Consider the following 16,537-nt stretch of genomic DNA (forward strand, 5'->3'; position numbering starts at 1 on the left):
GTGTTTACGGTTCAAGAACTTCTTGAACCGTGAACACCTTATTCTTGGTGTTCTAGGGACATTTCCTTGATATAAAGATGTATAGCAAGCTTTATAAGACTCTAGGATAGAAGTACTTATTATGTGGAAGCTTGAAATGAGCTAAAAGTGCAAGAACACTAGTGTGTGTTCTTGGTGTTCTTGGTGAAAATGAAGAATCAACCTTTTGGAATGATTTCACGGTTAGAAATGTGTTAAAACACTAGATTAAGTCATTTAATAACTTAAGAAGGTTAGAAACACTTACTAGATCGAAGATCTCGAAAACTTTTTGGATGATACTTGAGAGAGAAATGGGTTTGAATCTTGAGATTTGAAAAAAATGTAAATAATGACTAACTCTCATATATATACTCCCAAATTTAGGGTTTTTGGAAGAAAATATTTTATTTAGGCAGTAAACTCTAATTTCTTAGAGTTTTGGAATAACAGTGCTGCACAAAAATCCCAAGGCATCCTCTCTCCTGATATCACCCGAAGTGTAAATCCTAAAATACTCAAACTTGTTCCGAAAAGTTTGAAACTTAGCAGCAACTTTTTTGGATTCTATTGTATTGAAGGGTTGTACATAATAGAAATTTCGGGTTGTCACATCCCCCTGTTAGAAGGAATTTCGTCCCGAAATTAGAATTTAGGTAAGGAAGTAGGCATGAATAATCGAGCCAAGAAATGGGGATACTTCCTAATTGGTTGATCCTCGCGCTCCCAAGTGAATTCGGGTCCCTGGTTGGCATCTCAGCGAACCTTCACAAAAGGTAAACGACTAGGAATCGTTCGCATGACCTCTCGGTCTATGGTCACTAAAGTTCTTCCACGTAGGTGAGGTTCTGGGAGGACTCGATCTCTTCGAGAGGGTTTTCAAGAGTCTCGTCGGATCGATACTTTTTACAAGTTCAAGGCATGAAGTGTAGAATGTATGTTACCAAGCTCGCGGAGTAGGTCTAGTCTACGAGATACAGGACCGATTCCGATAAGAATCTCGGAGGTCCTGACTATCTTGGATTTAGCTTCTCACGCTTTACGAAGCGTATTAAGCCATTCCCAGAGTGAGACTTCCTTAAAGAATTTGATCTCTCACTTGGAATTTCAAGGTTTCTTTTTCTTGCTTATCTTCCCAGCCAAGGGCCACTCCCTGCTGGGTCAAAGTCATAAGGGTTTCTGTAATTCGCGAGGAGTTCTGAATGGACTACAATAGTGGGTCTGCAAGACCTAGATTTTGGCGAATTTCTGTCGGCGTCTTCGGTGCTGACAATTTTCAACGGTTTTGATAAATTTACAGAGTACTCAAGAATTTCCACATCACTAAAAGTGTGTCTTAGGAATTTGACTCTTAAATTCCAAAACTCGTGTTTAGAGAACTTCGCGAAGAGTTTCTCTGAGGGTAATGTTTCCATGGTTTCCTTCTTACTACTAGAGTAGATAAGTAAGTCATTTACAAAGGGAATGACGAATTGATCTCAGTAAGAATGGCGTACCCTATTCATTAAGCTCATGAATACTACGGGCGTATTGGTCCTATCCGAGGGGTATCACTACGGACTCGAAGTGTCTGCATCGAGTTCGGAAGGTAGTCTTCGGGACATCCTTCGCTAACACTCGAAACCGCTGATATTCGGATCTCGGTCCATTTCTGAAAGGTAATTTGTTCCTTGCGTTTGCTCAACCAATTCTTCTATGCGAGGCAGAGATAACGATTTCTAATGGAAATCTTGACGGAGTCCTCGATAGTCGAGGCACATAACATACAATCCGTCTGTTACTGGGAGAATAAGACCAGAGTTCTCCAGGGTGAGAAGCCTGGCCTTCCAATTCTATTGCTAAGTAGTTCACTAAGTTGTCTAGATTGTTCTTGTATTTCTGTGGGTGATTAGACTGTAGGGCGATCTGGTTACAAGAGTCGTACTGGGTTCTAAGTTTGTTCACATGGCGATGAAATCACTCATAGTCTTGGGCAGTCTCCTACCTGAAGTTCATATTAGAATTCATACATGGTTCAACGATCACAATCTCGTGTATACGAGTCGTATATAATTAAGACTAAAAAGATAGTCAAGTAAATGATTCTTCTTTACGTTCACATCCCAACGAGAAAAAGAAGTTAAAGTGAAATCATCAATTCTAAATCTGTAGAACCTTGATTATATACCACCCCTATGTATACATTCCTCAGCGATAGATCAACCGTATGGATCTTTGGGTCGAACTTGACGTACTGCATGAGTGGTACTTCGGGGAGGTTTGCTGAGTTTTCTTTATAAAGGAAAAGAAACATGAGGTACTCTATGCATGAGTACTTCCGAGTTCTGAAAGGACGGCTTCGATAAAAAGACGTTTACTGAGAAAGAGATGTATGTATGAAGCTGGTATTGAGCGGATCAAACTGAATCTAGTTGTATGATAATGGCGAAATCATATGGGAACTAAAGACATTAGATTTGAACATAAGGCATTACAGACAAAACACAACCGTGCAACCATTAACAGAGTTATAGTACTTTAGACTTACTACATGACTATTGCTGCGAAAAAGGTATACTACAAAAGACAAGTATACGTAGCACGGGCATTCCTTCACTGACGGGATCTTGCAAAAGATACACTCTAGTTGCACTACTTTTGGATAGTTTATAAGTCTATTACAACGAATGCCCTAGATATTTTAACGAAGGTCCGAGGTAGTTTCTCCGGCAGCTGTGATCCTGAGAATCTTTCCGTCTGTGCTCGACTTCTTTGTTATTGGACAGTCCTTCTTGAGATGTCCCATCTCTCCACATAAATGACATATCTGGCTAGTGCCAACATCGATAGTGGAAGTTAAGTGTTTAGTAGGAGTTATGGGGATGCGGGTGCTTTCCTTGTTCTCCCTATTCGGGAAATTTCTTTTGTAGTTCCCAGTCTCACCACAATAATAGCAACCCTGGCTGGCTCTAGTGGCGGTGGTTCCACAGTAATGGGAAATGTTTCCTAGTCTGTTGCAATTGATACATTGCAATACTCGACAGGCTCCATTATGAGGATAGCTACACTTGCTACACTTCGGGAGTGTTCCCTCATATTGCTTGCGTCCCTTTTGGGCTTGACGTTTTCGTTTCTTGAACTCTGAGTTGTGGCTTCGTGAGCCTGTGACTGTTATCGTTTAATGACTTCATGGATCGGTACTACGATCTGGATTTTCAACCCCTTCAGCAGCATTGATTTTGCGGATAGCGCTACGATGCACAAGGACAGCTGTTACGGCAGCCATCACGGCAGCTGTAACTGCGGTTTAAAAAGTAGCGGCGTCCATAGGAAAAACAGAGGTTTCATTGTTCGGCTGACTGTTTCTGGATGACGACATGATTCTGTTAACATGAAAGACAAGGATTTTGTGAGCGATTTTGGTTGACCCTAGATGTACTTCGATTGTTCAAGTAAAGAGTAAGAGTATGTTCTCAAAAGTTTGACCTACATCCCTATGATGCAGTCCTAGTACGGATTGGAAGTATGTTTGCAAAGGTTAGTCCTACATCCCTATGATGCAGTCCTAGTAAAGAATGGAAGTATGTTCGTAGTATGGCCTTTTGACGCTTGACGTCTAAAACAGGGTACCATTGGCTGGTAAATAACATGATCCAATCCTCGAAGAAGAATTGGGAATTATCCCTGAGCTAAAACACCCTAGTTCAGTAACTCAACTAGAGTGGGTTTCAAATAGACTCCAATGATAGCATGATGAAAGTATTTGAATCAAGAATGACATAGAAGTTAGCCGACTGTCAAAATCCTTGATATTCATGACGTAAATGTTCGGGAAAATGACCTTGTAAAAGGTCTTACATCATAAAGTAGAAAGTCCTTGACAGCATAAAGACCTAACTAAAGTACTTGCAGTACAAGATAGTTTCATACAAATGCCACATCAGGCATAGACAGAAAAACGATTCCTTTTAACAAGGAAAAAATAAAGTAAAACCTCTACTACTGGCGACGGTCATCCCTCTGGTGAACTCTCAGTTCGGCCAGTTGGCGTTCTACATCAAGTAGGTGTCTTTCGTACACCCTCTAACATACTCGGACCTCTATGACTTTGGATCGTGATTCAGCCAGTGCTTGCAACAGGGTTTCATGATCTCTCTCAGATCTCTCACGAGCATCTTCCAGGCGAATGGTGTGGAGGGTATGCATCCTCGCATTGGCGACAACTTCTGTGATCTGATGTAGGGCTGTCTTGCCTTGAATCTCATTTCGAGCCACTCTGCGAACCAGGATTGGTAGGATTCTGTCTGCTGAGCCCCCATTTCCCAGGTCATAAAAGCTTCGTTCACCATTAAATGGCATGGGCTGATCTTGTCCTTGGCTCCATGTTCCAAGCATTCTACCCACGGAGGTGTTGGGCCATGAAAAGTCGGACGAGGGTTAGGATTTGGAAAGGGATCTGCTTGGGGTAGGTGCTCAACCTCGGGTTCGGAGTTAGCATCATCCGAAAGGTCTTCACCATGGTGATCATTCAAAGGAATTGGATGATCATTCTCAGGTTCTTCTCCAAACCATCCAACAATGACTTCGTTCGGAAGGTACGGGTTGCCGTGGGGATGGAGTCCAGCCATGTTATCTACGCGAGAATTAGGGTAAGAAAATAATTATTAGATGAATTATCTAGATAATTATTTAGAAAATCTACATTAGTTACATCACTATTTGTGAAATGCATACCAATTATATGTAATCACAACATGATAGGCCTTCAAATAAGTGACCTTAACTCCAAATTCACAAAGAATAGGGGTAAAGCAAAATGTTCACAGATTCTAAGTCTATAACATCCTAGTTACATATAGCCTTAGTGTATCCACTTAGCAACTATCAACTTAGTAATGAAGATCCTTTTTAGTTCTCAAGTATGAAGTACTTATAGTAACACCAAATACCCTTATAGTATTTTAGGTTTATGTTCTATTGTTCTCATTGTGGTATTGTTGGTAAGATTTTAGACTTGTTGCAACCACACAACTACACTTAGGCACATGTTAGTCAACCCTCGGATAATATAGTTGATCAGGCTATATCTTCCCATTTTTGACTATATGTCTCTAAGTCCACTTGTGTTGCCCAACAATCGTAATTCTTTTGTACTATCCTAGGCACGTATACTTAATTAAATACTTTACTATTTAAAGTATAAACTCTTGGTCAGATGATTTTAATCCCTATGTATTAATAGTCTATATATCTTTTATGGTTTGATATACTCAATTCACTATAAAAAATGCTCTGATACCAATCTGTCACACCCCAAAACCATGAACGGCGAAAACGTTCTGGGGTGGAGGACGTCATGTACAGTATCACAACAATGAATAGTAGTAACCAAGCAACAACATCATCCATTGCATTAATAATATAATTTTAATACAAGTGTTCTGATATGTCTAGTACACACTAAAGTATAAATCAAAATGAATGATGAGTCTCGAACAAACTCCATCTTCTCTAAACCTTGCATCGGTACCTGTCTACTGCTAACCTGAGATACAAGTTATTTTGAAAGAGAGTATCAACTTTAAAGCTGATGAAAACATATGTATTTTAGTGTCTTAATTTGTATGTAAGTTTTTTTGTACGTATATGAAATGTAAGTATTTGTACGTATAAGAAATGTAAGTATGAAAACGTTTTGGACATCCTAGAAAGCCCTATGCTTCCTACTGAAAGTAGCCTTCTACCAAGGCATCTAGTATCTGTGTGTGTCTCTTGTAAGAGTGTGTATTTTCCCAAATCTGAATATCATTAACCAAAAATATAGTTTCTACATTACCGTGCATCGTGTGAATGTTCATGAAGTGAATGTAATGGGAAAATGAAATAGTACTATGGTGTAGTATCAAATAACTACAACCATACTAACTACCTTAATTCTATTGTAATTTCGTAATTACTCTAGTATTTGTAATAAGTGACTACTTCTGTACTATTTTGCCTTATTTGAGGGATAAGGCATAATGTCATGGCTAGATCCGAGGCTAGACGCTCCCCTGTCAAAGAGATTTTGGCACCCATACACGACCCCTGCATGTTTGCAAGCCGCGAACATCCACATTACTATGATCATGTATAGCCAATATAACTATCACAATGCGTTGTGATTCATTGGTATAGTTAGATCCTGAAATCGTTCCATGCTATAGCATCGAGTGATGTCTGTCCTATTATCATATATGTAAACGCACTCATGTAAGCGTATCATTGTAAACGTACTCATGTAAGCGTATAAATATAAAGGTACTCATGTAAGAATAATCAAGTAAACATATCTATGTAGTAGTATAGTAATGTATTGTAAGGTTCTGCGTGTTTTAGTTGTAATGTGTGTTCTCTCTCTATCTAGCATGTATAGTAATGTACTGTGTGTACTAGCTGTAATGTGTGTTCTCTCCCTATCTAGCAAGTATTGAAGCATGAATGAACTGACTCGTGGTATGATTCTGCATTCTAGTAATCGTCTTAGTATCTTCCTAAACTAACCATATGGTAGATTACTAGTAATGTAACTGGTACGTATGAACATGGAAGTATACCCTTGCTACCCAAGGGTATTGAACTGACTGGAAGAACCTTTATGAATATATATATGTACACATGATATATAACTGATATTTAAATGTCCTTCGGACGGATACCCGATACCCTACCAGACCACATCCCAACGGGGAAAAGGAAATGAAGCGGGTTAGCCTTCCTAAGTCCTTTAAACATTACTTATATAACTATACATATCTAGGAATGCAATTGAAAATATAAAAGCATAAAAGAATTTTTGTAAAACCATTGAAAAGTTTAGTATATAAGAAAAGATGACTTGATGTCAAATTGTAAAACGATTTGAAAGCAGTTCGTTTGATAAGAACAATGTAAAGTATAAGGAAAACATTTTTTTTGAATCGTAACTGTAATAGGGTTTTGAAAAGGTACACTCAGTCTGCAAGACAATTTAACAAAGAGTTTTAACTGAGTAAAAACGTTTTGGAAAGCCATTTGAAGTAAACTGTATGGTAAAATAGCTAAAAGAGTAGTAAATCCTTTTGTATGCTACTTATTAATCACATGTGATTAATATAATAACTAGCATGGTTCAACTTGTATCCCCCCCATAAAAGCATTTAAAAACATTTAAATCATTGATTAAGGGGTATGAACTCACCTGCAACAAGTGGTTGGGATGAACGGACTGTATAGGATGCTGGGTGTCAAGTGAAGACTTCTACACATCTATGATCCTAGATAACATATAATATCACATATGTGTAACCAATTAGCCTTTAAACAACTAATAAACAAAGCTAAGACACTCTAGGACATGCTAAACACCTTATATAAGTGTTATAGATCCCAAGGAGTGCATCTAAGTGTTGTAGGGAAAGGCTAGTGTGCTTGGGGTTCAAGGAAAACTCCATTTGGGAGTTTACGGTTTTGTGGTCACTAAGAAAAGAGTTTACGGTCGTAAGCTCACCCACTTGTTGACCATTTGATGTTTGAACCCTTAAAAGTCCCTAGAAGCTTTTCTACTTGATGTATGTGACCAAGGAAGGTACTAGGGCACCATTTCACTCCTAATTGGAGTTTAAGGTCCCTAAACCATTTTCCTTTGGGTTTACTAATGTAAACTCATAATGGTTATGGTATTTGGGGGTTTTCAAGTCCTTAGCTCATCAAGGTAATAGTCTAGGTTAGATTCTAGGCATAAGGAATAAATATGGGACATTTATACACTCTTTGGGGTGTTTATGGTTTTGGGAGATCCCCAAACCGTAAACACATATAAATGAGTGTTTTCTTGTGCTTTTTATGTGATAAACACATCAAAGAAGGATCTGTACAAGTCCCTAAGGCATTGTGAAGCACCAAGGCACCCTTTGGCACCTTAACTTGGTGTTTACGGTTCAAGAACTTCTTGAACCGTGAACACCTTGTTCTTCGTGTTCTAGGGACATTTCCTTGATATAAAGATATATAGCAAGCTTTATAAGACTCTAGGATAAAAGTACTTACTATGTGGAAGCTTGAAATGAGCTAAAAGTCCAAGAACACTAGTGTGTGTTCTTGGTGCTCTTGGTGAAAATGAAGAATCTACCTTTTGGAATGATTTCACGGTTAGAAATGTGTTAAAACACTAGATTAATTCATTTAATAACTTAAGAAGGCTAGAAACACTTACTAGATAGATGATCTCGAAAACTTTTTGGATGATACTTGAGATAGAAATGGGTTTGGATCTTGAGATTTGAAAAAAATGTAAATAATGACTAACTCTCATATATATACTCCCAAATTTAGGGTTTTTGGCATAAAATATTTTATTCAGGCAGTAAACTCTAATTTCTTAGAGTTTTGGAATAACAGTGTTGCACAATAATACCAAGGCATCCTCTCTCCTAATATCACCCGAAGTGTAAATCCTAAAATACTCAAACTTGTTCCAAAAAGTTTGAAACTTAGCAACAACTTTTCTGGCTTCTATTGTATTGAAGGGTTGTACAGAATAGAAATTTCGGGTTGTCACATAATGGTATACACCAGTGAGTCTCTAATCGAAATCTAACACAAGCATACTTAACTTATATAATAAAATTATGTCAATAATGTGTCAAAATTTTGATATTGATCAGTTATAAACATTTTTCTGCGAAAATTAAGATTTTAACATAGGTTTTTATATTATTCAGTTATAAACATTTTTCATGTTATTTGCACACGCATGTCTTAAATAAAGATTTTAACATAGGTTTGATCATGGATTTTCACCATCTAAGAAACATGCAAGATGTTCTTGGTAAAAATATAAAAACATCATTATAAAATATGAAAATGGTGATGAACTTATAAAAAAGAAGAGATAAAGATAAAGATTTAGCACATAAAATCATAAGAAAATATTAGAAACTTGCATGCATGATTTAATTAGGTGTTTTTTCCTTGACGAGTCCTTATGGATGATGGATGTTTATATTTATAATGGTGTTTTTTTTTTGGAAATTTTTGTGGGTGAAAGGTAGAGAAGGAACGAGGGTTTTAGAGAGAAGAAAAGAGAAAAAAGAAACCTTTCATCTCTCTGGATACCCAATCTCTTTCGTCATCTCTTTGGTGTTTCTCTCCACCAAAATTGGCCACCAAAATACAGAGACGTTTGTAAACTTATGAAGAATCGAATGTAAAAATCTCTCCTTATTATTCTGCCCCTAACATCAGATTTCCTTTAGAGAGAAGGAAGAGAGAAAGTTTTTAGTGAAGAATGAGGGTAAATGAGTGGCGTGTGAGTTTTGAGGGAGAGATGAAGAGAGAGAGAGAGGTCCAAATTTTTTTGAATTGAGAGATGGGAGTCCTCTTTAAAATTTTATAAAATCCAAATATTTTATAAAATATCAAAATTTTTATATAATATGTATCTTTTCCTAGTTTTTTTTATTCATAAAACCTTGATTTTTGACTTATAAATTTAGGGTAATTGTTATTGACTTAATTTAAATTTTCCTTCATTATATTTTCCTAAATTTAATTATTTCAATTTGATATTAAAAATCCATGCCAAAATTTATGGATTTTTAGGTGTTAATGTTTATAAATTTGAGTTTTTAGGGTTTTTGGGTCTTGAGATTTAATAAATCTTTGGATATTAAAATAAACTGAATCTTTTGGACTTCGAAATATTTTTGGGTTTCCTAACTCTCATCAAGTAAGAAATAATGTTTTTAATTTATTTTTATCGGTTTATTGGTATTTCTATGTAGTGATTCTAAGATTCAATCGAAATTGAAGAATAAAATATCTTAGTCCTAGTTTTAACTTTGACTTAAGTTCCTATGAGAATTGGAACTAATTTATACTACTAGGTCAAGTGCATGATGTGTGTATATGATTCATGAAAAGGTGTTGAAGTCAAAGAGTGACCCAAATATGGATAGTCACTACAGTTAAGTAGTCGTAGAATTCACGTATCAATGTGAAATCTAAGTACACTATCAATTGTTTCTAAATGTTTCCATGTTTCTAGTAGGTTATAAAGTAGCTTCTAGCTATAATCATGTTAGGTTTTCCCTAATTCGAGGGAGAGTCAAATGCTTTAGCTATAATCAGGTTAGGGTTTCCCTAATTCGAGGTTTACGGTCTCGGTTATGAGAAATTAGGATCATGGAAATCATGATCCAAGCATGGCGACCTAGTTGAAAAGATTATCTAATTCAAGGTTTACTGTTCGATTGTGAGAAATTAGGATCATGGAAATCATGATCCAAACATGGCGATCTAATTGAAAAGATTATCTAGTTAAATATTATCTAACTTAAAAGTGTGTTATAAGTTTTTCTAAAGAATCAACTGCATTGAGTGCTAAATACACATTGATCCTTGAGTCGCATTCTAAATCAGCACTAACTGTAAATATGTTGCCTAATAAAGAAGAGGTTAGAGACTATTTGCTCACTTCCGGGTTAGCTACTAAATCTGGAAAAGGTATATTCTAAAACGGGAAGAGGTAGCATGAATGAAATAGAAAAAATCGAGGATAAGTTCCTAAGGATAGGTACTAAGGGCAGGCAACAATGTTTTGGTACATCTCAAATGTAAAGGCTATTTAATTGTCATCTACAAATTAAATTACGAAACAATAGAGCATTTTCGAAGCTGTAATTTATACAAAGGGTACTCTTACTATAATAGAACCATAATTGAGAATATAGTTAGAGAGTTGTTTTTTCGAATCCAGGAGGTGAAAGTTTATGATATTTTAAATCACACTATATAGGTAGCATCTTGAGCGTTTAGAAATGATCAGTAATCTCACTTTTATTAAAATGTGTGATAATTCCAAAAGAATGAAGATACATGTGTGGCGATCAAATGAATTAGTAAGATAATAAATATTTAATTAAGGTTAAATGTTTAAGTCACCAATAATGGAATTTATACATAAATATTTTGATTACTCTTTTGAAAAAAATATTGTCTAATTCTGCAACAACCCGTTGTTTTCAAGTCAATAAAAGTCAAACCCTTTTAAATAAAATTTCGAGATCCATTTATTTCGTAAATTTCATAAGGGTTAGAATATGATTTAAGTTGTATAAATGATGTTTATATAAGTATTTTATTTTAAAGGAATAAAATGCACTTAAAAATTAAAACTTGTCTTTTTGGAGCCGAGAACCTACGGACCACAAATCCCTACCGAAAACAAATTTCGGCCGAGAACTCCCTTCCAACCGAGAACCCTCTCGAAATATATGATTTAACTCAAAACCATAAGTCATTTCTCACTTTTCCAACCGAAAACACACCATTTTTGCTCTCAAGTATCGTCCAAGAATCTCCAAATCTTCAAGCAAAATACTTCAAATCTTCATAATTTCACCAAGATCACCAAGAACACCAAAAACATCAAGAACAATCTTCAAATTTTTAAGCTTGACCGAAAACCATCTAGACCGAGAACTCACTTAGACCGAGAACCCTTTAAGACCATGAACTTGGTTCTTAGTTGAGGATTTAAGACTGAACCAAGGGATTTCGTTGAGGGATAGACCGAAAACACTTATCAAAACTCCAAATAATTCTCAGTAATTTTTGTAAGTATTTCTTAGATAAATTAACTGTTGTCTATAGTTTCGCTACCTGAACACGAAGACACACTAGAGGTGAGTTCATACCCCTATGTTTTTACTATTTTTCAATGTTTTTAGGGGGGGGGGGGGGATACAAGTAAAACACAAGGACTCTTGTGTCAATAATCAAAGGATTTCAAACTACTTGCAATTGATTCAAACCAATTTATCGCTATATTTTATAAAAATATATTTATATATATTTTTAGTCCTTTTGTAACATGTCGAGCAAAAGCGTATTTTTCATGAATCTCTTACAACCACTTTATACACACTGTTAAATTGCAATGGCTTTCAATTCACTACAGAACATACATTTAAACTGCAATAGGTATAGTTTGGGAAACATTACACTATTTTACAAGATCAAGAATACTAAACAGAAACAAGTATATAAACTATAAAAAGTATACTTTTTGGAATGCTACACTATTACACTATTTCAAGGATACACTACTAAATAATTATAGAGGTATAATTATTTTTCATTACAAAGTACAATACTACAAGGTGACACATACAGTTTCAAGTACAAGAGAGCATTATAACACTACATGTAAACTAGTTAATATAGGGTTATAGGGCACTACTTCATTGTACCTACTATGGTAGTGGTTCAATGTGACAACCCGGAATTTTCATTCGGTCAAACCCTAAAAGTCAATCACTTCATATTATAAGTCAAGTTCACTTTTACTAGTTTTTGGGAAAAATAAAGTTCGTTTGATTAGTTTAATATTATTTTTAAACGAACAGGTGAATGAAAGTGCCGTCTCGGGTTTTGAATTTTAAAAACCGCAAACACCTTGCGTCTTAGAAGTTCCCGGTCAAACTATTTCGTTTGGGTCGAAAAATCATCCCAAAAATCCGTAAAATCATGCTTATCCATGAGTTTACTCCCTAAGTCTACTTATAATATGTTTACTCCCCAAAAGAGTAAACTCATAATATCCTTTCAAGTATCATCCTATATTTTGTTCTAGATCTTTAAACTAGTAAGTGTTCTAACCATTTCAAGTTGGTTTAATACTTAATCTAGTGTTTGTACATCTATTCATCCATTCATTTATGTGTTTTGATTAGATTTCCAAAAACAGCAAGAACACCAAGAACACACACTAAGTGTTCTTGGACTTTTAGCTAAATCCAAGCTTCCTTATAGTAAGTACTTCCATCCTTGAGTCTTCTTAAGCTTGTACTACATATTAACATCAAAGAAAAGTACCAAGAACACCAAGATAAAGGTGTTCACGGTTTTGGGAGGCTCCCAAAACCGTAAACACCATTTATGGTGCAAAGTGGTGCCTTAAGGTGCCTAGATGCTTCACCATGCCTTAGGGACTTGTCTAGCTTCATCCTTAATGAGTTTATCACCCAAAAAGCACCAAACACTTCCATTTTTATGTGTTTACGGTTTGGGGATCTCCTAAAACCGTAAACACCCCAAAAAGTGCATGAAAGTCCCATAAAAGTCCAATGGTTATTCGTTATGTCTAAATCTAACCTAGACTATTGCCATGATTGAGCTAAGGACTTGAAAACCCCTAAATACCAAACTTATGGGTTTAAGGTAGTAAAATCATGAGTTTGAGGTAGTAAGATCATGAGTTTAAGGTAGTAAACCCAAAGAGAAATGACCATGAGGCCGTAAACTCCTCAAAGGAGTGTAATGATGCCCTAATCTCTTCCAAAGGCCAAACCACCAAGTAGAAATGCTCCAAAGGACTTGCAAAACCTCAAACCAACATATGGTCAAAAATAGAGGAGTTTACGACCGTAAACTCCTGAGTTTACGACCATAAACTCATTAGGTCAAAGTCATGAAAACCGTAAACTCCAAGGGAGTGTGCCCTTGAACCCCAAACACTATAGCAAGGTCCTTTAGCACTTAGGTGCAATCCTTATGACTTGTACCACCTAAATAAGGTGTTTTACATGACTTAGGATGTCTTAACTTTGTCAATTAGTGGTTTAAAGTCTAATTGGATACATATGTGTGTGATTATATGTTAACTAGGATCATTGAGTGTGAATAAGTCTTCACTATTCACCTAGCTACCCTACATCATTCAGTACATCCAAACCACTATCTACATGTGAGTTCATACCCCTTAATCAATGTTTAAATGATTTTAAATTCTTTAATGGGGAGGGGGGAATACAAGTAGAAAACAACATGTTATTAAATCACTCATATGTATTTTATAACTGTGTTTTCATCCAACAGATTTCACATACTTCAAAATGTCATGCATGAAATGGTTTTATATCTTAAAAATACCTTGATAGCAAATGTATTACTTTTGAAATGTTTATTATCAAGTCATTTTTAATTATTGTTCAAAACTCTTAGATGTTTTACAAAACCATTTTTAACCTACTTAAACAACCAATTACCTCCCAGTTAACTATTATAGGGATAGTTAGAAGATACAAAACATTATTCATATTACAAGGAATTACATCAGAGTCAGTTCATTCATGAGTCTATGCTATACATTACATGTTACATGGATACACTTACATGAGTACCTTACATGAATACATTACATGAGTACCTTACATGAATACATTACATGAGTACCTTACATGAATACATTACATGAGTACCTTACATGAATACATTACACGAGTTCCTTTGCGTAGATACATTTTCCTGTATACATTTACATGGATACTTGTACCTTGATTCATTAGGATGATTTATTAGTACCTTTTGTGTAAATTGTCCTACCTATCCCAGTTCAATGGGATATCTAGACGGGACTAACCATTCCGAAGCCCAGCTGTTAGCACCAGTGGTTGATGAACATCTACGGATGCCTATGATTATTTCTTATATTAGAATACTTTTATGGGACTAACCATTCCTCGGGCCTACTGTTCGCTACAGAGGATGATGAACATCTACGGATGCCTACAATTAATACTTATATTAGGAAATCGATTACGGGACTAACCCTTCCTCCCACCTGTTATAGCTACAGAGGACAATTGAAAAATCTACGAATGTTCAAATGTTATACATTTCGCTAACCGCGATGTCGTGTTAATCTGTCACACCCCGAAAACCAAAGGCGGAAACGTTTCCGGGGTTGACTCCATGTTGTGTATCAAATCCAATGTACATAGTAATCACAGTAAACAACCATTACATTACATATATCTGAAAGTTTACATTTGGTTCAAAAGTAAATTATACAAAAGTTATACATATATCATATGAACAAAACGAGACGAGTCTTCTGAGCACTCCATCTTCACCAAAAGATATCGCCGGGTACCTGTCTAACTTGGACCTGAGAATACAAGCAGTTTGAAAATCAGCATAAAGCTGGTGAGTTCATAAGCGGTTTTGTTTTATGAAAACGTATCGATTTCCTTTAGTTTTCCAAAAAGGTTTGTTATCCAAGAAAATCCCATATTTTCTTATGTTAAATAGTTAGTTTGGTTATCTTTCGTTACAATTCAATTATGCGATATACGTTACTCCAGGAAAATCCTATATTTTCCTAATTACAAGATCGATTTAATAACACAGGGTATAGTTTAATACACAAAACTATATATTGAAAATCATGGGATTACTATCCCGAAATAAATATGAGATACTTTAATATTCACGAATTGTAGATAGAAAATAGTTTGAAAATCTTGGGACTATCATCCCGAATAGTTATAAGATTGTTTGGTAAAACCATTGGATCACTATCCCGAATTTAATAGAAGATAATTGGAGAAAGTCATGGGATTACCAACCCGTACAAGATATAGATTCATAAACCATGGGATTACCATCCCGTATAAGATATAGATACAAAACCATGGGATTATCATCCCGAACAAGATATAAAGTCAAAACCATCTAAGCTGTGAATAAATTTATATTAATACGTATTGTGAGTCGGGTAACCATGCTGATATGACAACGAGACCTCCTTGACGTTAGTCAGACGTCGGACGATATGCAGAATTTGTCACCCCATGCGTGCCCGCCTAACTGTAGCTAGCAGTTAAGGTGTGGGATTGTCAGTCCCGAATAGATCTATTCACAAATTCCTCGCTCTCCCTCCAGGAGACTCTGGTTACACTTCCGGGGAGGATTTACTGATCATCCATAAAGGGTAGTGACTTCTCACAAACTAGTATTAAACTATTCACAGGATTCTCATACAATATTAAACATACAAAGATTATGAAACATGATGCAGTGAAAATAGATACATACAATAAACTATCTGGCAATACATCCAAATGATACGGAGATAAACTGAATCAGACATAGTTTATCTAATAACTTTATACAAATATCAGTACATGATATAAAGAGAAATATTGAACCCCAAATTATTCCCATAATAATTTGATTAGTTTGATTATTTTCTTAACTAAAATCCATTTAGTTGTAATTGATAAATCATTCCTTATGCTCAACATAATACATAAGGAGTAAAAGTGTTTATAAATTTTCCAGATATTATTTGAAACATATCAATGTTATGATTTGAAAACAGTTATAGTTTGCTTGTATCCCCCCCTGAAAACATTGAAAAACACGGAAAAAGGCATAGGGGTATGAACTCACCGGATGAGAAATGTGGCGATTTGGATGCTAAGTGTTGGTCCGGGGCTTGCAAACGTACAAAGTTCCTAAGTATAATATAAAGATACACATTTGTATCTAATTAGGACTTAGATTGATTATTTGATAGGGACAATTGCTTCTAGTCGCGAAAACACTCCGATACAAGTGTTTGGAGGGGTCCGGGTAACATTTAAGGACACATATAGTTAGGATATTGAATTGGGACTTCAAAGGAATACTCCTTAGGGAGTTTACGGCCACATGACCCTCTACCCATGAGTTT

The sequence above is a fragment of the Lactuca serriola genome, chromosome 5 (genome assembly GCF_051521515.1).
Source record: "Lactuca serriola cultivar US96UC23 chromosome 5, Lser_US96UC23_V15, whole genome shotgun sequence".
NCBI classification, from domain to species: Eukaryota; Viridiplantae; Streptophyta; class Magnoliopsida; order Asterales; family Asteraceae; genus Lactuca; species Lactuca serriola.